Source organism: Sylvia atricapilla, chromosome 5 (assembly GCF_009819655.1).
Source record: "Sylvia atricapilla isolate bSylAtr1 chromosome 5, bSylAtr1.pri, whole genome shotgun sequence".
Taxonomy (NCBI): Eukaryota; Metazoa; Chordata; class Aves; order Passeriformes; family Sylviidae; genus Sylvia; species Sylvia atricapilla.
In genome coordinates, this window is record NC_089144.1 from 18,322,884 (window position 1) to 18,345,100 (window position 22,217).

General features: G+C 39.9%; 1 protein-coding gene across 1 annotated transcript in view; it reads right to left on the reverse strand.

Moving 5' to 3' along the window:
- Positions 1-22,217, reverse strand: part of CELF2 (CUGBP Elav-like family member 2) — a 375,554-nt gene that overhangs the window by 256,897 nt on the left and 96,440 nt on the right. The window lies entirely within an intron of this gene.

Below are 22,217 nucleotides of genomic sequence, written 5' to 3' on the forward strand. Positions count from 1 at the left end.
ACCCCCCATCCCACCGTTAAAACAAAAATAATAATGTATATGTGTATATATATGTATATATACATATACATGTCTCTGTGTATAAAACTGAAAGAAAAGGGGAGAAATCTATGGGCAAATGAGGAAAAGCTTTCCCCCTCTGGAAGGATGCATGCTTGGTATGGATCTTTTGTTTGCCCTGCGAACTCAGTGAATACAGTGGCAAAGAGATGCTGTGGCTCGTGAGGCTTGTGCACTTTAAGGGAATTGGGTTAGAGGCTCTTTCTGGGGCTCTGGAGTCGCAGCTGGAGCTTTTGCTCTCTCCCTCCTTCCCTTCCCTGTTCAAGGCTGAGTGGCTTTATGGGACCTGCCAGCTCACATCAGAGGGACTGGGGAGTATTAATGCAGGCACCTGGGGATCTTCCTCAAGTTTTCATTTTTTTTTCTTGGCAATTTTAACCCCCGAGAAACACAAGTCCAAAATCCCTCCAATTTTAACCCCTCCGAAACACAACTCAGTTACCAAGTAACTGAGTTTGCTTTAACCCAGACCTTTACACTTGGCATTGGCACAGTTCTCGCAGACAGGGAAGGATGTTGCATTATTCAATGATTTACTCACTTCCTATGTATGAAAGGAACTATAGTGTGACACAGATTTCAGGGAAACAGCCTCTTTGGCCCTATTTGGGAGATCCGCTGTGTGATTTGTAGGAGCAGGTTGTGGTCTTCCCAGTTGCCAAGGTAGTCAAAGAGAGGTTTATTTTTATGTCTTGGTTTCATTGGTTTCAGCTTCTGCTGGGTAAATCTTTAAACTGTGCAGCTACTTTTGAGTCAGGAGGACGGTTGTCTTTTTTTTTTTTTTTTTTTCCTTGTATTATTTTAATTTTTTTAAAATGTACATCAGATACTTCAGCAGGTGCTTATTTAGTAGACTGAAAAAGTCAACAAGTCCTTGATGCTCTTTTCAGTCAAAAGCTTTTCTGCACCACTGTGGCAGATAAATGCATCTTAAAAATGACTGTAATTTCCTCTCAGGTCATGTTAACTTAAGGAGGTGCAAAACTCAATAAACACGAATTGTCCAAAATTGACAACTTGTCAAAAAGTCCAGTCAGGCTAAAAATTGATCTACACTTCAAAATTTGAATTCAATTTTCATGGACTTTTGGCTATGTCTGTGGCTGGTCTGGAGCTCTTTTCCTACATTATATACTACTGCCTTAAAATATACTGCTACGATATCCTGATGCAGTGCTGCTAATTCCTTAACAGACGTTGGTATTTAGGGGCTTGATCTTTAAACTTGAGTCTGGGAATGAAGGCAAAGAGAGAGCAATCACCAGGATAAATACACTAGTAGCAAGATCTTGCCTTTTTGATGGCAGCTGTAAACTTCTATTAAGGTCATAAATTGTTTGCAACAGAAACAATCCTTTTGTTCTATGCTTCTCATTGTGCACTGTGAAACCTTGGGATTAGCTTCAGTCACTCTGATATAATATATGTCAAATGACTAAAAGACAAATTAAAAAAAACAAACCTAGACATAATCTACTTTTAATGGTGTAGAGAGAAAGAGGACGGTTTAGGAAACATGGGTATCATGAAGGACTGCAAGTTAAGAGAAGACAGGTTTTAATTTTCTTCCCTTTTCATCTGCAGAACATGACTGGGATTCTAGTTGGTCTTGCAATAAAAAATAATAAATCATTTTAATGATTAGCAAGTCTAAACCAATTCCATGTTAAAATGTCATGCTCCAAGGTCAACCGAGACAACATAGCTTGTACTTCATGCTAAAAATAACTGAACAGTCATGGAAGGCGGCCAGGAAAATACTCAACCAACAAGACAAATCCCATACCTCCTGCCCCAAATACTAAATCCATTACACCATTTCAGGCATGGCCACCAGCACTCCAGATTTCAGCTCCTTCACTGTTCACCTCCAAATGACTTGTGCCCAGCAGAACTCACCCTGGTGCCCAGGCTGCTCCAGAGCAGTCTCGGGCTGGTGAGGCTGATGTACGAGCAGCAGCAAATACCAGGGTGTGCTACAGAGCACAGAGCTGAACGGGAAGTGTCAAATAGTCTGATGAACTGCTACAGTTTTCAAAAAATATGGCAAGGATCAGCATCTTAAGACACTACCAGCTGAGGGAACAAAGCTTTCTTTTCAGGCTGGAGCAGAATGGCTCACAGAGAGCCCTTTGGTGGGGAATCAATGGGCTTCTGTTGGGCGGCTCCACACAGTTGCAAGTTCTTGATAATTTCTGCACTTAGAAAGGAGGAGAAGCAGCAGCAACAGGAGATAAAGTGAAGTATTATGGAAGGACTCATCTTCAGCCAAAGGAATAAATTAAAAATATTTTAAAAAAAAATCTAGAAAGCAGTAACACAGGCAGACGAAAAGAACCTATGCTTTCTATCACACATAATGAAGTGTCTGACAGAACAACATCTGCAGAGGGATCACAGCTGCTGAGGATGAGAGGGAATATGAGTATTATTTTTCAAATCTAAGATGTACTAAGCAGGAGTGCCTTTAAAATAATATGGCTGAAGGGAAGATTAAACCAGATGCACATGACTATCTGATTTCTTTCAGGATGAAAGTCCAACTGTGGGTTTAAATTCAATGTTTAATAAGAAAATTGATTATAGATTCATAATTGATATGCATATATTGCAGAATGCTCTGCACAAATTACCTACAGTGGAAATTTAATGATTTCATTGCCCTGTGCTTAATGGAAACCCAAACCTTCCACGTATGGCCTATGAGTTTGCTAAACTAATTATGTGATGCTGCAAATCCTTGAAAGGCAATAGGAATAGAAGTCATTTACACAGGCAAAATGATCAAAACTTCAGAGGCAAACCAGTAACAACAACTAATTTATACCAATTAAAAGTGTTCCTTCTGCTCTCTACTTCTAGGTCAAATTATTTCTTGACCATTCCATTTGTTTACAGTATTTTAAAAGTATTCAGAAGCCCAAAATATACTGGCTTTTTGCTACACTAAAAAGTGTTTCTACCAGCCAAGAGATGGACTAGATTTCATGACAAAGAAATGGTGGACAAATGTCCAGAACAATGGACCAAAAATCATGAGTGCAATCATGAGAGGAATAGAAAGCCTTGATTCATGTCCTCATTTTACCAAGTGTTCCTGTGTCAGATCTCATGCAAACCAATTAACCTCTTGCTCACATCTCTATCTTTAAAATGAAAAAATCGAATAAACTCCAGAGCAATGTGACCATAATACAGAACACTCCAAGATGTACAAATCAGTGCTTTATTGTGGCTTGCACAAACATTTAAAATACTTCTTCTCCTCACAAGAGGCACTTGCAGTCTAAGTCAGTTATCTGCTGTTCTGTGCAGTCATTTAGGCTCAAATCACATTTGTTTTGTATAGGTGTGAAAAGCTACACTTTAATCTGATAGCAATTTACTGTTTTAGGTGGTTAAATCCCACCTTTGAAGCTGAGCAATTAGTCTAAGCTAGTCATCTAGGGTTTCTCTATTGTCACTGTGGGGAGATTAGTTATACTAAAGAGCATTACCACATCTCTCCATTGACTACAAAGGGATTAGATCCCTAAATTTTAGATGCATGTATTAGGCAAGACGAATCTCACCCAAGTGCCGAAAGCAAAGGTGAGAATTCCCATGTTCCTCTTTCAGCATCACCACTGTGTGCACCACAGCACTGCCAGAGCCCTGGGCACCCCGTGGCTGCTGTGCAAGTGCAGCTCAGACACCTTGAGTCTGCCTGGCACTTCCAGGTAGCTGCAACCTGCCTGCAGGACGTCTGCAGCAATCAGACTGCACCTGGGCAAGACTGAAAGTCTGAAACAGACTGGTACAGAGGAGGGAAATGAAGATGCTCAGAGGGCTGGAGCACCTCTCCTGTGAAGACATGCTGGGAGATCTGGAGTTATTTCCTCGTGGAGAAGAGAAGGCTCCAGGAAGATCTTGCAGCACCTTCCAGTGCCTGAAGGGACCCACAAGAAATCTGGAGAGAGACTTTGAGCAAGGGCATGTTGTGATGAGATGAGAGGGAATGGCTTAACACTGAAAGAGGCAGATTTAGATTAGTTATTAGGATGATTTTTTTACTGTGAGAGTGGTGAGGCACTGGAACAGGTTCCCCAGAGAAGCTGTGGCTGCCCCATCCCTTGAATTGTTCAAGGCCAGGCTGGATGTGACTCTGAAAAATCCAGTCTAGTGGAAGGTGTCCTTGTACATGGCAGAGTAGTAGAACACAATGATCTTTAAGTCCTTTCAATCCCAAACCATTCTGTGATTCTATGACCTATAACATATTACACCTCTGCAAAGTTTGAAGTAGAAAGGAAATTGGCCTCAGCTTCAGAAGTGGAGTCTTTCCAGCATGCTTTCAGAAAGCAGACAGTTCATTTAGTTATCTTCTTCTAAAATCTAGAATAATGAGTAACTCATTGCCTGCAGCTTTTGTGTTATTGGAAATAGTGGAACACAAGCCCAGGTATTATTGTTAGAATCATTTTACTCTGGATCACTTAATTGGTGAATGTGGATAGCAAAGAATTGGCTGTAACTCAAATGCTGTATCTCATCACGCTTTACTGCTGCTCTAATTGAAATTTTTGTTCATTTTTACCTGGAACAAATCATCACACTTTTGTCTCTGCTTCCTCTGTTGATTTTGGGTTTTGATTATATAGCCTTTAACATAGTTGCAGATGGGAGATCAATTGTTGTCCTCAGCTCCAGTGATCAGACATCTAGGCTATTATTTTTATCAGGAGAGCAGAAACACTGACATTTGCTATTTGCATTTTGCACATATTTCTTTGCTGTCCCAGGCTATGAAAACACAAGTCACAGAGACTCAGATCCTCACCTTTAAGTAGCTAAATACAATTTAATGATGAAACCATATTGATTATTGATCTGCTTTAGAGCCATTCATGCAGGTGCAGCCAGGTCTTCAGGACATGAACTACCTCTCTATACCTTGTGTGTTTTGAACATACTCACAGTATCTTTGCTCTCAGGAAAAGGAAGATAAGTTTCAAGCTCTTGCAATAGAGATACAACAAATAACTTTTTTTTCCCTTTTTGTTGTTGCTGTTGTTGTTGTTGGCAACAAAACCAGTCTAAAATTTGCCCCATCTCCTTTTGTCTGTTTTGGCAGATATTTTAGATTATATGCCTAGATTTTCTGTCTGAGTCATAGGGGTGGCAATTACTCTTGGTCTGCATGATGCAAAAGGTCTTTTCTAATGTTTTTCACTTGGGAGTATGCAAAGAGCATCATGAAAATTAAATAGCACAGAGAGAAAACACAGGAGTATGAAATGTTGCATAAATGCTGAAGATTAATACTTGAACAGCAGGGGAATGAAGTTTTGCATTTAAAGCATATAGCAGGACTGATACCCACTGCTTGTCTGCAATAGGAAAGGTGTGTGCTGCCTCCCTTGAGCATTCAGCAGCATTCTGCACCTCAGCATCTGGGAAACAGAAGGAACAAACCTTTCCTATTTACCTAAAGATGTGCTCCATTGCTTCTCCCACCCTTGTCAGGGAAGGGGGCAGAACTTGCAGTTTGTGCAGTTCACATATAATGACAGAGAAATGCACTTCAGTGTGTCTCTTAAAGACAGTACATCACTTGAAACAGCTCACAACTGGCCAGGCTGTGGTTGCAGACGTGGCCACTCTACAAAGGAAATAAAGTATTTGGAAAAGATCTACATGTCGTAATAACATCTGGCCTGCAACTAAAGGGAAGGAGGAGAAAGCTGATCAAAAGAGTGAAGACTAACAGAAGAGGCAACAGAGCACCAGATCTGAGAGAAAGAGAGAAAAGGCAGAGAGAGAACAAATGCAGCTGGTTACAGAACCATTTGTTTTCTGCTTTAATTTAAAATCTATTTAAAGCATAAGCAGAACCTGCTCTGTCTAAACAGGAATATCTTTACTTTGCACTTGTAGTAATGCCAAGATCATGACTTTAATGATGTGGGATATCAAGGACCTTGAGTTCTAGGGAGCACAGTCTAAAGAAAGTGAACTTTCACAATATATACAAATGTATTAGCTGTTTGTATTAACACATATCAATGAACATGAAAAATGTTAATAATTACAGATGAGAATTTAATGGCTACTCATCCTCTTAAACTAAAATTAAAAATAGAGCCACATTTAACATTTCTATTGAACCTATTTTAGAATGATCTTATGGTGCTCTACACAGAAGGTTCATTTCACACATCCATGAAATGCATCCAACAAGTAGAGATGAAAGTGGGTATTTAAAAACAAGCTCTCACCAGAGAGAGTGATGCTGAACAGAAACTCACATGCAAGTAAAAAAGGGAAAGGAATCTAATTTCTGGGATCTGGCATCTAGACGAGTGAATGCATGTACCAAGAGAACATTTGGGAATTAATGGAAAGTGAGAAGTGGATCTTACACTATCCAACATGAAATAAAGGCTAATGGGGAAAACTCATCATCCATCAAGTTTTCTGAAAAGGTAGGTAATATGGCATTGTCCTGTGTGGAAGGGAACAAACTGAAATTTGAATAATTCAAATCAGATAAATTGATCTTTAGTTATAAATGCTGGTTGAGAATGCTTGATTCATTACCTGGTAATAGTCAGATTTTCTATTTAAAGATGCTCTGAAAGGAAGGAAATGTATCACTTCTATAGAGCTGCCATAAAAATAAAACTAATAGCTACAAAATATTTTTTACTATTTAAAAAATTAATTAGCACAGACACTTGTTTCCTTAACTGCTATCCTCACCAATCTGTTTTATTTTATTATTGAAAAATAAAATCACCACACTTTTTTAGTACTTTAAACTCTCTACCTAACATTTTTTGTTCAAAGGATACTCTTGCTTTCTTCCTTTTTTGTCTTTAAAAATCTATTAGCATTGATTAAAATGAAAGAGCTAGGATATAAATCTTCAGTTAGATTTACAACACATATTTCTTTGACCTTTCTCGTGTCATCTGACACTTGACAGTTTTGTGCAAGATGTTAAAAATGACTAGTGATTTTTTGTGATTCTAAGTGTCCAAACTCAGAGAGTTTTGTAGGGCATACAATTTAGAGTTAAGATCTTGGTTTGTGGGAGGGAAGAAATAAATCAGATCCCATGAAAACACTCAGAACATGGATGCATTTCAAAACCTTTGATGAAAATTCCGCACAAACTGAGATTCTAAGGCTAAGGAATTCCTTAAAATGTCAGAGCACAAATTTTTGAAGAAGGTATCTTTACAAGAAAAAAAAAAGTATCTTTATCAAAAATCTTTATGAGGGGATTAAACATGCCCTCAGTAAGTTGGCAGATGATGCTGAGTTGGGTGGGAGTGTTGATCTGCTGGAGGATAGAAAGGTAGAGCCTGGACAGGCTGGATTGGTGACCTGAGGCCATTTGCTAGAGATTTGACAAGGCAAAGTGCAGGGTCATGTCCTTGGGTCACAACAACCCCACACAGTGCCACAGAGTTGCTGAAGAGTGGCTGCCCAGTGGAAAAGGACGTGGGTTTGCTGGTCAACAGTGGCTGAAGGTCAGCTGGAATGTGTCCAGGTAGCAAAAAAGGCAGGGGCATGCTGTCCTGTGTCAGCAATAGCATGGCCAGTAAGACCAGGGAAATGATTGTCCCCTTGTGCTCAGCACTAGTGAGCCACACCCCAAATCCTGTGATCAGTTTTGGGCCCCTTGCTACAATAAAGATGTTGAGGGGGCAGAACATGTCCAGAGAAGGGAACAGAGCTGGGGATGGGTCTGGAGCACAGGTCCTGTGAGGAGCAGCTGAGGGAGCTAGTGGTATTTGCTGTAGAGAAAAAGAGGTTCAGGGATGACTTTCTCACTCCATAGCTCCCTGACAAGAGGGTGTAGCCAGGTGGGGTCGGGCTCTTCCCCCAAGTAACAAGGAACAGGACAATAGAAAACAGCCTCAGGTTGTACCAGGGGAGGTTTAGATTGGTTATTAGTAAAATCTTCTTCACAGAAAGTGTTATCAAGCATTGGATCAAGCTCTCCAGGGAAGTGGTAGTCACCATGTCTGGAGGGATTTAAAAGACATAGAGATGTGGGATTTGAGGACATGGTTTAGTAGTGGGCTTGGCAATGCTGGGTTGATGCTTTGACTCTAGAATCATAGAATTGTATAGGTTGAAAAACATCATTGAGTCAAATTTGCTTTTATTAGTCTGTCATGCAACTAAAAAAATTAAACATACTTTTTTTAAATAGTAAGATAACTATGGAATATTGTTTAAGGATATCTTGCGGAGATGGAGTGTCAAGATACCAAAACCTCACTGAAGCAATGGAAGCAACAGAAGAAGTCGGATAAGTCAACTCACAAAGAGCTTTTTGTCATGGCAGGTAGGCTGTGCTCAGTAGCTTTAATCTTTCAGTGGATGATACAAATGTATTCTAAGCCACAGAGTGAGAAAAACTCAAGAAAAACTAAGTTCTCTCATAAAGATATGATCCCAGTTTGTGATCAAACTTGACCCTAATTCTGAGTCTCAAAGTAGCGTACTTTGCGTGCCAAAAGTCTTTGTGTAGCCAGTTCCTTCAGACATACTTTGGTCTGATTAATGCCATTTAAGTTTGGTAACTTAACAAAGAAGCCCAAATTCATAATCAATCCCCTTTGACTTCCTACTCAATTCCAGTTCAACCCATCATGCCTCTAAAGAGGCAAGAAGCATAAGTGAACTAGGGTCGGCCTCAGCATTTCAGCTGAGCATAAATAACTGAATGTGAGGCCTCTATGTCTACTTTGTCTAAAAATTCTGTTTCTGGAATAACATTTAGGCAATGGTTGCAGACATGGCCCCAGCATCCTGTCTTAAAACAGTGCTGCCCCTGGTTCCTTCTAACCCTGCTGCAACAAAGATATGTGTGAGCTACAGATGGACAAGTGGCAGCTCCAAAGACCCTTGAGATTACCCTCTGTGAAAAAACAGGAAATGCAAGAGACTCACTCTCAGACACCTTCCACACCACACAGCTGATAAATGTTTTTCATTCAAAGAGAAAGGCACAAGGTCAGCCATATACATTTTATGCACCTCCTCACCATAGCCAGACACCACCACCATCTTAGCATCTCATTTGCCATAACTAGATGCTCAGATAACATTTGTCAAAAACAATTTTTGTGTCATCAGCAGTGGGTTGATCAAAACACATACCATGTTGCTCACATGACAAGCTCATGGAGCTCCAGGAGACTTTGTGACATGAAATGACTGCGGAGGGAATGGCTGGAGGCCTGAAGGGACACACAAGAAAATTAGTAATTTGGCTCAATTTCTTTCAGTAAGGAAGTGCTGCAGAGAGATCTGTGCTTTTGGGATATCTGGCTGTGTTCTTGAATCATTTGGCACAGCCCATGGTCAGTGCACGCAGCCCCGTGGGACCCTGTCCACAATCAGCCCTTCAGTGCTAGCAGAGTGCTCAGTGCTTCAGCAAAACCTGTGCTCTCATCTTTACAAGTGCCAAGAAGTCTGTTAAAGTGTTTATATATTGCAACATTAAATGCTTGGTAAATTGCCACATCATTTTGTTCTTTCAATGCTCCCAAATCCACATCATTCATCATTTCTCCTGCAAGGCCAAGCCCCGCCAAACTTGCTGAATGCACTTAGCTCCAAATTAACACCCTGTAAAAACAGTTCCTCCCTTCTTCTCAAATGCTGTTATATGTAAAATCTACACCCAAAGTTAATTTCTTGCTGACCTTGTGCTGATTAATGCAAATTAAATTACATGCTAATTGCCCCAAATGGTTTGCATGCAGCCCAGAAATCAGTTCTTTTTGATGGTGGTAAAACATATTGGTAATTTTTTACACAATGGTTACATTAAGTCATTGTTCGTCTCACAGCATCTTAAAAAAAATCAGATGGTTTTCTGGCACCTTTTAGAAAGCAAGGAAAAAAATAACCTAGGAAAAAAACCATTATTAAGTTCTGATCCAGTCTTGTAGAAACCTCACTTGTACCTCATGGGAGGAATTTTATGGCTCGTTCAGAGCTCAGGCTCCAAGATGCATTTTACAAAACCTTGAGCCAGTTTTGCTAAACCCGTCACTCCCTAATCCCCTTGTGCTTGTCAGCAGAGCACACAGGCACTTGATTTTGGACGTCTGATTTGATAACGGGTGGAGGAAGAAGGAAGGGAAACAGGGACTGCTATTTTAGATAGATCCGACAATATTCTTGCAATTTAAGAGAGAACAAGGAATATTTCAAACAGTGATGCTGGGCAGAGAAGCTCTTAGAAAGGGGCTGTGTATTGTGTTCCAGGGAATCAAGGTTGTTTTGGTACCAGGTCTAAATCCTAGTCGTCAGACCTGATGTTTAATGGTTTTCTGGGGCTCTGGTTGGCATTTGGCAGGGGGATCAAATGCAACAGCAGATAGTACTTAGATCCTCAGCAGTCCCAGGAGTGGCTGACATCTATCCCACAAATGCAATCTGCATTTACATCCAGCAGTGGGGATAAGAAATAAAATTTGATTGTTGTCATGAGGAAGATAGGGAAAAAAAGAACCCTAACCATGGTGCTCTCCAAGAGAGCTGTGTCTCCTTCACAGGCACTGCCATGAGTTGTCATGCTCCACTCCATAGTTTATCCCAAAGTAGGTATACAAGGTTAAGCCCAATTTATAGAAGAAATGGTGACACAGAAATGTGAAAATGGATTACTCCCATGCAGAATGGGGCAGGGCTGAAAACTGATTTAACTGGGAGATGAAAGCACCCATCTGAATACTTAAGTCTAAGGAGGATTTAACCCCCTCTGCCCTATCCATAGGCTATACATGCCCAAACCATAAAAGCACACGCCAGCTACTCCATATGCTCCCAGTCACACAGAACATCCTTAACCTGGCAGCAAGCAGTAAACAGCCCAAATCCTACAATACCCAGGCTCTAAACTTTAGATCAGAGCAAGGACAAGGAGGGTTAAAGACAAGCACCATGGTTATTCCTATTCTACTCATCCAAGGAATGATCAAGTAGGACAACGTGATAACAGATGACATATATGTGGTAAACCTTAGTGGATCTGACATCTAAAAATGTTCACTCACTTGATTTTTTTTGGTAGTCTTTTCCATTATTGTTTCAATTTTGATACAATTTCTCCCTTCCTTCCCCAATACCTATGTCCCTGTTTGACCTGATTTTGTTAGTAAGCCTTCTCCTTTCTAAGACATTCTTGACTTTGACTTCTGTTAGAAGCTGAGGCTGCCAAAGTCCCTGCCCCCTCCACTAAAGAGGGTACAATTCACTTCATTTTAACTATGAGTTCAAAGAAACTTAATAAGCAATACCTGAGCAATACTCCTCAATTCAGAGATGACAGTGTGGCCACCACCACCAAGAGCTCTGCTCTACAGCAGCAACTATGAGGGGTCTGTGCTGTCGAGTAATAAAAGTATTCCCTTTCCAAAGTGTCTCCTGAGCAGAGATTGTCGTGTCACACTGTTAAATTATGTGTGATGGGTCTGTCTCTAGGATTACTCTGTAGAAGAGATGGCTTGGAGGCTGCCAGATTCATTAAACATCTTCAGTGGGACTTCATGGGGGCCTTTCACTTACCCTGAACAAACAACAAACACACCCTTTGTGCTCAAGAACAAAGGGAGTTTTTGCACTTTTGTTTGATGTCAGTCACAACTGGAGATTAAAGCTTCTGCTCTGTGGATTTCAAAGTTGTTTCCCCCCTCCAAAGCTGCTCCTCTCGCTTTTTGCTAGGCACTTCAAAAAGGTTTACAGCTATAAAAACCCAAACAGAACAATATTAATAACAATCAGCTTCAGAAATGCTACGTTTTTTTGGCATTTGAATGCATTTCAGTCATAGATACAACTGAGAAAACGAAGTGCAGGAGTAACATATGCAGGAACTCTGTTATTTTTAATCACATTGAATCAGGGACTAGAAAACTGGATTTGTGAAAAGGAATTTCTGTGTTAAAATTGAAGCATGGTAGGGTCTGACCCACTGAAAAAATATCCATTCCTTCTAAATCTGGATTTGAGGAATAACTGTTTCTGTTTTCCTAGCTAAGGTTGCAAATAGGAAAACATATTAAGCCCCCACAAAACCCAAGTCATGGCTTCTCTTCAAGCCTCCATGCTCTGATTGATGACAGTCAGAGATGGTTGTTCGCTAGAACGTCTTACATATGGCTTAGTTTTGGATGCCATTTCTGAACTGTGCAGTATGTACCTGTCACTGAACACCCATCTTTCAGAAAAAGCATCCTAAACGAAGCAGGAAGGTGTCTGGGGAAAGGTTACACCTCTTGTCATCTCAGGGAAGACCCAACAAACATTCCCATCTAACAGGGGAACTTCAGCAAGACCCCGCCACGCTCAGGTGTCACTTCAGGGTATCTAGAGGGAAACAAGGAGAGCTGCTATGAAAGGTGAAGGAAGAAAAGTAGGTATTATCCATTTTGGGAAAGAAACAAATCACATCAGGAAATCAAAAGAACACTTTGGAATGACACAACGAGCACCCAAAATTAATGTTTTGATTGTGTAGGAACCTCTTTCTCACCTCTGATCCATAATGCTTAATAATTTTGAGAAGGAGTGAGTGGCTGATAGAAAATGCCTTTCAAAGCAGAGGACTAAGTGTTTCTACAGTTTATCTGGGCAAGAAGGTGTACATTTTAGCTCTCTCTAAAGCTTCTTTAAGGACTGCATAAATATGATTTCATGTTTGTTATAATTTTACCATAATCCATCAGTGAGGACAAAATGCCTCTGTTTCCCACCTAAAACAACAGATTTTATGGAACATGGTTTGTTGGGTTTTTTCCCCCTGAAGTAAACCTTTCTATACTGCTTTTGAACTAGGCGCCTGTTCAGTCTTCTAGATCTTTCTCCCACTGACACTAAACCCTCTGTATATTTATTTCTTAGAGAAGTTGTCCATATGACTTGTTACATGCTTTTAACCTGGTGCCGGAGCATGGCTGATCAGAAAACATGCGTGCAGTGGTTTAAAATACGCCAAACCAGAGGTTCATAGAAGGATGTGCGGATTCGATTTCTTATTTAAAGCCCTTTCTGTTCCAGTCACATTTAGAAGTATTGAAACTGTAAAAAAAAATGTGATATTTGGAACTTCTTTCAAGAATTACCATAGAAAACTTTATAAAGCTGAGCAATTAGGGATAATTGGGCAAATCCTATGAGGGCATGATTTTTGCTTGCCAGTTCTTGCACTGGTCCATCTGATGGCACCCAAGTATCTTATGTGCAGCATCTGATTTTTCTGATTATGCTATATAAACAATAGGTGACAAAGCATATTTCAAGTTCTTCAAGTTTGATTATTTAAGGGAAGACTATAAATTAAACAATTACTCAGAGGCCCACCTTACTTCAGATGTTTAGTTGTTTCAGTATGAAATGATCTAATTATCACAATCTGCAGTAAACATGGTTAAATCCTTGATTTGTGTCAGCATACTCTTGTTTGGACATAAATTATGCAGAAAGCCTCACCAAAAGTTATGAGCTGATGTGTACTGGTAGCACAGTGCCTTAATGCACAGCAGCCCCATCATTAATATTAGGCTTGCTTTAAATAATGAAACAAAAATAAAAATGTTTCCCATAGGATACAAACCATAAAGATGTAAAGTTGGAGTGTAGGCAAGAAAACAAGTTGTGTAGTTCAGAGCATCTTCATAAGCATTGAGCAAGCAGCCAAGGGATGTACTCGAGGGGTTTCAATTCCACAGGAGCTTTCCCATTCACTTTTGTGTAGTTTAATATTGGAGTTGATCACATTGAAGCTCATTGTTACAATCTAAGGCAGTGCAGATCACTCATGCTGCAGGTTTCTTACTGTACCAGAGTGTCTTAACTTACTTTTTCCAGTTCATAAAGCTACACTGGAAGGGAGAGAGGGAAAGATTCTACTTAGAAATGGAGACAGTTGTTATAGGTGTGGGGCTAGGAAATATGCCTGGATCCAAGTTGCCCACTGATGGCAATTCAGGAAGGCAGATGGCAAGTGGAAGAAATGAGAACACACACAGAGAAAGGGTCGTATCCTGACCAGTCAGGATGAAGCCAGGGAGGGCAGACAGATCTGGTAGGACAGAAATGCTCAGAGAGCCCACCATTTAAATGCTTGCTGGGGTGGAAGTACAGCAGTGCCAGTAGAGATATTTTGCAAGAAGTTTTCCAAGATCATGTATGACTTCCCTCATCAGCTTCGTCAGCTCTCATTGCTTCTACCCCACTGCACTTCTAACCCATGAGCACAGGATATCCACACAGAATAGATGAGAGCTGGCACCCCAAGGTCCGTGTATCACCAATGCTTGGGTGGCCATCAAGGTTGGCCAGGTGACTGTCCCCCTGGGCTGAAACGCCTGTGTCTGGAGGGCATCCAACTGCACTCCATTTGATCAGCTCTCAGGGCTGGAAAGAAAAACTTGCCAAGTTTATGTGCTTGGATTGAGGCACAGAGCAAGGAAATAGGCTGACAACAGCACAGCATGGAAAATCCAATCCTTGGCCTTAGTGCCAGGCAGGATAAAAGACATCCTATGCTTTTCCAGAGTCTGAAATTCATACACCATAGATCATTCTAAGAAGTCAAAGGGTCCTGGCCTCAAGGAAAGGGTTATCTAACATTTCATAATAGTAAAAGAATCTATTCCATATTCTGCCTAGTGCGGTTCAACTTCACTTCATTGCAAAGTTCTTTGAAGCCCTTGACCTCAACTTTCTGAACCAGAAGAAGGGTAGGAAAACATACATTCAAAACAGATTATGATATTCAGCTGCTCCTAGAAAATTCTCTATGTAGCACCAGTAGATCAAATTATTTTCATTATATCATTTGGTCACAAAGAATAGTGACATAATTAGGGAGCTAAATAGCAACAGTTTCCTTCTGGTAAATTTGCTGTAGCTAATTTTGTTAATAAGACTGATAATTGTTTTACGCTCATTCGATGTGTTAAGTTTACCTAATACTAAAACCAATCAGAACCTTTAAATTAATTTTTGTTTCATTTCCAAAGGAATCAATGTCATTATTAATCATAAAAGGAGTGCCGAGTCAGAGGATGATAAATCTCCTTTGGGCTTATTTGACTTTCATATTTATGGTTTGGATAAGGTTATTATGAAGGAATTTTCAAGAAATGATTGAGGAGCAAAGGGAGGAGAGTGAGCTAGGAAATGCTATGCTTGGATGCTGTGCTACTATCAGCTGCAGAAGAATGCATGCAACCAGTCTGATTTCTTTAAGTTCTGCAGAGTTAAGCATGGTGAAAGTGTTCAAAGCAAAACAAACTGCTCAGACTGCCAGCCTGCAGAGCCCTGAGATGTGCAATTTTCAAACAAGTATGTTCAAGAGTGGATTTGCAAGAAAGCAGGAGAGGAGGTCTGGGACACAGAACTGATGGGATTTTGCATTCCTGACACTGGCGGGTTTGCTTTTAGAGCATTTGCAAAAGCATTCATTCACAGTACTGTTGTCTTTGTTGCATTTCTATCTTCACTGCAGACATTTACCACATAGCAGCTATTTGAGCTGCACTTCTACGAGTGACTCTGCGGTAATGCGGTGAAACGTCCTGGATAAACGTGACCAGTTTTCACAAAGCCAATGTGCCCACATCACTTTTTACATACTTTGACAGGATAAGGTCAATGCCCATTGGCTCTGCAAGGAGTGGAGGATGCCACCAAAGCTGCTGCTGCCACTGTAAGATTCCAGCTTGGCTTTGGGAGGTGGCAGTCCTTGGTCCCTGTGCCGAGGAGCTCCACGCTCACTCACTTCCCATTAGCTCCATTCTTTAAAATCAGCACAGACAGTGCTGCCAGTTTAAGTGCAGTACTGGATTTTTACTATTGTCTTGAAAGGGAAAACACATGGCATGTTGTGCTGAGATATCAGTAATCAGATTTTTTTCCTAGAACTCATCATGCTGAAGAGTATTTTAATAAAACATGAAAGCAAATTATGCTTGAATGTGGGTCTGAATTCTGCCTGTATCTTTCTTTGGCTATAGAAGTAGTCTCCCAAATTTCAGATCTGTGAGTTGTAGCACTTGAACACTGTACCCAGAGAAACAAAGCAACAAAACCCAGATGTTCCCTCAACTGAGTCTGTTACAACTGCCTAACATCAAACCAGCTTTCAGCAGCTTGGTTTGGTGGAAGATGTCCTTGCCCATGGCAGGGGGTTGGGAAAAATCTAGATGATCTTTAAGGTCCCCTACAACAACAAACAACTATGATTCTACCATTCTATGAAGCACCAAATAAATGTTTTTTTGACATATATGATGGAGCACATTCCATTGATAAAATAGCAAAATGTAGATTATATTAAAATAGTAAAAAAATTCATCAGGAGTCTTACAAAACCATCCTTTGTCTTTTCTCATATCCTTTAGGAGACAAACCTATCAAAGAAAGATGTTATGATAATGTATTACCATGCTGAGTTAATTGTCAGTTGCAAGTTACTTAAGTGTACCTTAATGATATGTTTAAAGCCTTATTTTCAACTCTAATAGCTATTAATGGTAGCAAGAGAAAATGAAACCAATTTTCCCTAACTTAAAGTGGAGCTCTATTAAGCATAAGTGAACAAGATTCTAAATATAACAAATTCTTTAGGTATTTCAGCTAATGGGAACCTACACTGTCCATATTTCATTCTAGCTACATATTACTTCCCAGGAAGCACTTACATAAAATCATGCAGTATTGAGCATGTCAGTATCACAGAAGTTGGATTCATTGCTTCAAATGGTATGAAATCATTCCCAAAGACCAAAACAGCTGAACTGAAGGGAGAATGGAATTCCCAGAGGATTAGTTCAGTATGAAAACCCGTGGAGACATTGAATCTGGTTGTCAAGCATTCAGTTCTCCACAGACAGAGGACAGCATTTCATAGACAGTTGACCTTATGGACACAAAGCTAAATATAGCTTAAAAGTTCCTAATAGCATTCAGAATGTCTAGAGTTTAGGAAGTCATCACAGAAATATTTTTGGGTGCCACAAAGTCCATCCCCAAATAATTTCCACTTATTTCAATTGCTCTACTACAATCTTCTATCTGCTTCCAGACAAATGAGGGAGTTTTTCCTGTCTTGTGTTATTTAAAAGAATATTACAGTCTTGAATGATTTTTTTGTCCCATAAGTCAAGCAATATGACCAATTTAAGGCAGAAAAATCATCAACTTAGCTGACCTTCTGTCCTGGAGAAGCCACAGGTATGAACAACTGATTGCAAGGTGTTTGCACATTTTTATAGAAAAGATGTTCTTTCCTAACTCATAAGTCAAAATAAATAAGATTGAACCTTTTCAATGGGAAATGGCACAGATGACAGCATGACATCTTCCACACTATCCCATGCTGGTCTTTCAAACCTGATAATTTTATTAAGGTATTTAAGTGTCCAATAATTTCATAATAAAACACACAGAGAAAATTGTTAGTAATGTGAAAATCGGCCCTTGTCAATCATTACAGGTTCAGCAACTTTCCTTTACATGACAAAAAAAAAATTGTACTTTCATTACTGATTTGCTTCTTGCATTAGCACTTCTGAAACAGGCCTGTGAAACCTAATTCCTCCTATTCCATTTTCATTAAGAAAAAAGATTGCAAGTCATCTTCTGTACCTTGGGAGCAAGGTACTCGTTAGGAAAAGCTGTTTTACTCAATCATCAGGTTTCAATATTCTTAAATTAAGCTACTCCTAAATCTTACAGCTATATACTTCACTTCAGTAAAATCACTCAAAGGAGGGAGATTTTTAATGTCAGAGCTGTTGCAGTGTTAAATCTTCTTTGTGACTATTCTGTTGTGCAAGATCCCAGAAATGGGGTATAAACCTCCCAAATGGCAACACATGCTTTTGTTTGTGGATTTTTAAAGCTAAATTAGGGTGTTTTTTGTTGTTGTTGTTGTTGTTGTTGTTGTTGTTGTTGTTGTTTTTTCTTTTATGGCATTTAAAGTCAACCATTATATAGAACCAGATAAGCTTCACAACCAAGTATCTCTACATCTACATATCTGAAAAAACATGCGTGTAGCTGTTTGATGCTGCCCACAAAACAAACAACATAAACATCCAAAGAGAAGGTAAACTGCCCTGAACCTGGAAAATCCTACCATGTGCACATGGTAGGAGGCAACACCTTCTGGAGGCAGTGGTGGCTGGATGAAAGATTAAATAATGAATGTGATTCCTAGAAATAGGGGCATGTTTTTTTTGTGTGTGTTTTTTTTTTGTTGTTGTTGTTGTTGCTGTTGTTGTTGTTGTTGTTTTCCCCTTGGGAATAGAAGTGCATGCTATTTTTCTCATGTAAAAGATGGTAATATTCTTGGTATATATGCTCCCAGCATTTATTAAGATTAATGAAGTAGACAGCAGTCATGCAAGACTTCCAGCATTAGGTGCCAAATTGCCCTCCTCTATGTAGGGAAGGGCTCAACCTGAACAAAGATTTGAAACTTAGATCTTCACATTAAAAAAATTGATGGTTTTGTTAACCAAGCTTTCCAGGTCCATTTGGGCTCTTGCTGGCATTAGGCTGGAAAAGAATGTGTCAAAGTTCAAGTATTCCTTCCTATGGAAGCCTTTAGTAAAAGGAGAGTGATTTATACCATTTCAAGACAAAGCAGTGTTCACGTTCACTACTGTTATTATCTTTAAACCCTTGCCAAAAAAGCTGCAGATTTTTACTCGTGAAGTGAAAGAACAGAAGAGAAGAAGGAGGAAATGTTATGCTGTGTAAACAAATACTCTACCTGAAGGGGAATAAAAAAAGCACCAAAAATGCAGTCAAATATTTACACTTGTGAAGATTCAGGCAAAACATCAAATCAAGCTGTACTGTTAAGAGCCCTGTTCTCTTCCTGTCTTTTTTTTTTTTCTTTTTTTGCTTCCTTTTGTATGTCCTTTTCTGCTGCTCCTTTTTTGCATTGAGAGCTGCAGCTACAGAGAAAGATCATCTACAAAGCCACAGAGATGGAGCTGGTGACTGGCTGTGGATTCCATGATGGCCAAGGATCAGCCTTGTGGAAGGAGTTACAACAGCCTGGTTGAACCCTTTATAAAATCCATTCACGTTCCTAAAAACACATCCAAAATGTTTGACATCCCAGGTCTTGGTTTTTCTTCTTGTGTGGTTTATAAACTGATTTAATTCTTTTAGAAGCCACATCCTTCCTTTAAAGTAAATAGTTTGTAAGGTCTAATTTTTTTTCATCGATTTTTGTTTTGTGTGGAAAATTAAGTCCCAAGTCTTTGGAGGTATGTCAAGTTGTATTTCAAGTAGACATTTGGTGCAGAAGAGGTCTGGATTAAAGGTGCCTAAAATACTACAGAGTGTTCTTAAGGTCATTCCTTAAAGTGTCTGTGTGTCTGATAATCACAGCATCATAAACACTCTCCTGCTGAAGTCTGTGTCTACCACCTAACTTCAGAGTAATTGCTCCTCAGCTGGGGAAGAAAGTGGAGCAAACAACACAGTATTATTATTATTATTTTAACAAGAAGGGACTAAAATCAATATTTCATAATGGTATCAAACAGTTCTTGACAGAGGGTTATATTCCCCCTGACCAAACCAGCAGCAGTATTTTAAAATGGCTAAAAGAATTGGTTTTGAATATATTTTGGGGAAATAAGAGAATAAATAAGTATTTCCAATTATTTTCCATAAGAATCTATTTATTTTCCTTTTCACTGCTATTTTTAAAAAACATCACGGAATAATTAAAACATTCAAAAGAATATATTTAGAAGACTCTTACATAGGAAGATGGCATCTTACAGAGAGGGATTTCTCTGTATACACAGATAATTGATGGTTTCCATACCACCAAGTCTGTCTGTGTATTTTACTCTGAAACAAAAATGAATTTCATAATAAGCAGCTAGGGCTAGAAGCAAGTTTCAGTGGGTCACCCTTAATCCCCTTTCATCTCTCACCAAATCATGCACTTGCTTCAAAAAACACTTAATTGCCGAAACAAAACAATTAGTAATGTCAAACAAAGCATTGTCTTTCTACACTCTCCCTCTGATGCATCAACATTCATCTGCCTGTCTCACAGATTTTCAGATGCTGTGATGGTCCACTCCTCTTAAAGATCATTGAAAGCATCAATCCCTCAGAAGATCTGAAAATCTGAAAAATTAGGGCTGCAAATGGGCAGCTCTAATTAGTGGGTACTTCTGAAATATTGGGCATTTTGAAAGTTTCCTAGGAGTTGTGTGCACAGTTGCCACACTTTAAAATGTTGTTGGGTTTTGTTGTTGTAGTTTTTTGTTTGTTTGTTTGTGGGTTTTTGTTTGTTTTGGTTTTTTTACTTTTCATGTTATAGTAGAGGATAATTAGCAGCTTTACCAGCACTAGAGAAATGAAGGATGACATGGCTATCAGCGCTGCTCTGCGTAGAAAAGCTGCAGACACAGGCTTATCTTTTTTTTTTTTTTTTTTTTTTTTTTTTCAGCATAATAGATGGGATTTTCCATAGAGCCCCAAGAGGCACCAAAGCAAACCAGGAGCAGTGACACCAGCTGCCCTACACAGTGCACAGCAGTGCCTACAGCAGACATTTTGCCTCATCCACATTGTCTGGCTTCAAATCTGCATCCTTCCTCCTCATCATCCTCTGATGTACCTATGGCAGGAGCAGCTGGTAGCTCAACACCCCAGATTCCTCTTTACAAAGAAAGGGGGGCCACCATCTCCCCTTTGCCTGCAGTAAGGACAAGGTTAGCAGATTTTATTTTATGTTGCCTTGAGTAAACTCACTCCTGGAAAGTGCACCAGCACAGTTTGGGGGCCTGTCAAAGTCCTGTGCTCAAGCTTGCCTATGAGCACTGCAAAGAAGAAAACCCTATTTGGCACTGAAATATATATAGGCATTGTTCCCACTCACTCACACACATATCACCTCTATGTTCCAGACATCATGTGCAGAGAGCTGAATATAGGTGTAAATTCTTTCCTACAGCTGCTTTATATTCCAGAGAGACATAAAAAAGACTTTAATGTAGAAGATAATCACCCTTCTCATTCCCACACTCATGTGAGTATTATGTGAACAAACTCCTGAGAAAAATGTGTTATGGGTGCTTTATGTGTTGAGCAGCTTTACTGTTACCCATAAAGCAGCTTTACAGCAGTGTCAGTGATTTTCTTTGGTATATTAGTTTTATTATTGTAGCCCCCATTGTCCCTCCTCATGCACAAGGATCACCTTAATGACCAAAGAGTTTACAATCTTCCTTAATTATATCAGTATAAATAAGATCAGAAGTTTGTTCTGTTGCTTCATTTCCCAGCATACTGTTAGTGTCAGTTTAGGTAACTTTTCAAGTGATTCTTTCACAATGAAATTCAATGGACTTATTTAAGTTCAATATGTTTTAATATAATACTTCCAAGAAAGGAGCAAATAATTTTCCTCTGGTGTGGTTTATTTTGTAGTGAATGGGCTATCACACATCAATGGGGACACTTCAACATTTTTGTTGGCAACACAGACAGTGAATTGAATGCAATCTCAGGAAGTTTGCCCCCAACACTGAGCTGTGTGGCACAGTTGATTTCCTGGAGGGAAGGGATGTCATCCAGAGAGACCTGGACAGGCTTGAGGCATGGAGCTGTGCAAACCTCATGAAGTTCAACATGGCCAAGTGCACGTGGGTCGGGGCAATTCCAAGCACAAGAACAGGCTAGCCAGAGAATGGATTGAGAGCAGCCCTGGGGAGAAGAACTTGGAGGTGTTGGGGGACACAAAGCTCAACATGACCCAGCAAGGTGTGCTCACATCCCAGAAAGCCAAACGTGTCCTGGGCTGATTCAAGAGAAATGTGGCCAGCAGGTCAAGGGAGGTGATCCTGCCCCTCTACTCTAGTAGGGTCTGGGCCATGGCAGAAGGACACATCTCATGTTCCCAAAAAGACCAAGTCCAGAGGAGGCCATGAAGATGATCACAATGCTCTCCTATGAAGAAAGGCTGAGAGAATTGTAATTCTTGAGTCTGGACAGGAGAAGGTTCTGGGGAGACTTTATAGCACCTTCTAGTACTGAAAAGGGGTTTCAAAGAGAAGTGGAAAAGGACTTTTTATAAGGGGCATGAAGTGACAGGCCAA